At 40.9% G+C, this 2438-nt stretch overlaps 1 non-coding gene across 1 annotated transcript; it reads right to left on the minus strand.

Annotated features, from left to right (window-relative positions):
- Positions 1–715: 715 nt before the first annotated feature.
- LOC148555790 (small nucleolar RNA R71) lies at positions 716–823 on the minus strand. The gene has a single exon (XR_015887500.1). It is a non-coding gene; the product is annotated as a small nucleolar RNA R71 (small nucleolar RNA).
- Between the last annotated feature and the right edge of the window lie 1615 nt (positions 824–2438).

A 2438-nucleotide genomic window follows, 5' to 3' on the forward strand; every position in this document is an offset into this window, starting at 1 on the left:
CTTTCTTATCTCCTTCTATTTATTTATTCATCTACTAACACTTCATCTAACCCAAATTTGAACCCCCTCTACCATCTGTGTTCGAATTTTTTCTTCTTCTTTTCTTCTACTGACACAGGGACCTCTATACTGTGGTAAAAAGGACCCCTATTATTATTATTTTTCTGTCCCTCTTTTTCATATGAGCAGGAGCAAGGACAAGAATATTCTTGTTGAAGCAGATCCAGAACCTGAAAGGACTCTGAAGAGGAAACTAAGAGAAGCTAAATTACAACAATCCAGCAAGCACCTTTCAGAAATTTTCGAACAGGAAGAGGAGATGGCAACCGAAAATAATAATAATGCAAGGAGGATGCTTGGTGACTTTACTGCACCTAATTCCAATTTACATGGAAGAAGCATCTCCGTTCCTGCCATTGGAGCAAACAATTTTGAGCTGAAACCTCAATTAGTTTCTCTGATGCAGTAGAACTGCAAGTTTCATGGACTTCCATCTGAAGATCCTTTTCAATTCTTAACTGAATTCTTGCAGATCTATGATACTGTTAAGACTAATGGAGTAGATCCTGAAGTCTACAGGCTCATGCTTTTCCCTTTTGCTGTGAGAGAAAGAGCTAGAATATGGTTGGACTCTCAACCTAAGGATAGCCTGAACTCTTGGGATAAGCTGGTCAAGGCTTTCTTAGCTAAGTTCTTTCCTCCTCAAAAGCTGAGTAAGCTTAGAGTGGATGTTCAGACATTCAGACAGAAAGAAGGTGAATCCCTCTATGAAGCTTGGGAGAGATACAAAGAACTGACCAAAAAGTATCCTTCTGACATGCTTTCAGAATGGACCATCCTGGACATATTCTATGATGGTCTGTCTGAATTAGCTAAAATGTCATTGGATACCTCTGCAGGTGGATCCATTCACCTAAAGAAAATGCCTGCAGAAGCTCAAGAACTTATTGACATGGTTGCTAATAACCAGTTCATGTACACTTCTGAGAGGAATCCTGTGAGTAATCGGACGCCTATGAAGAAGGGAGTTCTTGAAATTGATACTCTGAATGCCATATTGGCTCAGAATAAAATATTGACTTAGCTAGTCAATATGATTTCTCAGAGTCTGAATGGAATGCAAGCTGCATCCAACAGTACTCAAGAGACATCTTCTGAAGAAGAAGCTTATGATCTTGAAAACCCTGCAATAGCAGAGGTGAATTACATGGGTGAACCTTATGGAAACACCTATAATCCTTCATGGAGAAATCACCCAAATCTCTCATGGAAGGATCAACAAAAGCCTCAACAAGGCTTTAATAATGGTGGAAGAAATAGGTTTAACAATAGTAAACCTTTTCCATCATCCACTCAGCAACAGACAGAGAACTCTGAACAAAATACCTCTAATTTAGCAAACATAGTCTCTGATCTATCTAAGGCCACTGTAAGTTTCATGAATGAAACAAGGTCCTCCATTAGAAATTTGGAGGCACAAGTGGGCCAGCTAAGTAAAAGGATCACTGAAATCCCTCCTAGTACTCTCCCAAGCAATACAGAAGAAAATCCAAAAGGAGAGTGCAAGGCCATTGACATAGTCAACACGGCCGAACCTGGAGAGGAAGGGGAGGACGTAAATTCCAGTGAGGAAGACCTCCTGGGATGTCCAGTGATCAATAAGGAGTTTCCCTTTGAGGAACCAAAGAAATCTGAGACTCATCTAGAGACCATAGAGATTCCATTGAACCTTCTTATGCCCTTCATGAGCTCTGATGAGTATTCATCTTCTGAAGAGAATGAGGATGTTACTGAAGAGCAAGTTACCAAGTACCTTGGTGCAATCATGAAGCTGAATGGCAAATTATTTGGTATTGAGACTTGGGAAGATGAACCTCCCTTGTTCACCAATGAACAAAATGCATTGGATCAACTGAGATTGCCTCAGAAGAAACAGGATCCTGGAAAGTTCCTGATACCTTGTACCATAGGCACCATGACCTTTGAGAAGGCTCTATGTGACCTTGGGTCAGGGATAAACCTCATGCCCCTCTCTGTAATAGAGAAACTAGGAATCTTTGGGGTGCAAGCTGCTAAAATCTCATTAGAGATGGCAGACAATTCAAGAAAATAGGCTTATGGACAAGTAGAGGACGTGTTAGTAAAGGTTGAAGGCCTTTACATCCCTGCTGATTTCATAGTCCTAGATACTGGGAAGGATGAGGATGAATCCATCATTCTTGGAAGACCCTTCCTAGCCACAGCAAGAGCTGTGATTGATGTTAACAGAGGTGAACTAGTCCTTCAATTGAATGAGGACTCCCTTGAGTTTAAAACTCAAGGACATCCTTCTGTAAACATGAAAAAGAGGCACAGTAAGCTTCTCTCAAAATAGAGTCAACTAGAGCCCCACAGTCAAACTCTAAGTTTGGTATTGGGAGGCCACAACCAAACTCTAA

This window comes from Arachis ipaensis, chromosome B6, assembly GCF_059453495.1.
Source record: "Arachis ipaensis isolate K30076 ecotype BB chromosome B6, ASM5945349v1, whole genome shotgun sequence".
Classification (NCBI taxonomy): domain Eukaryota; kingdom Viridiplantae; phylum Streptophyta; class Magnoliopsida; order Fabales; family Fabaceae; genus Arachis; species Arachis ipaensis.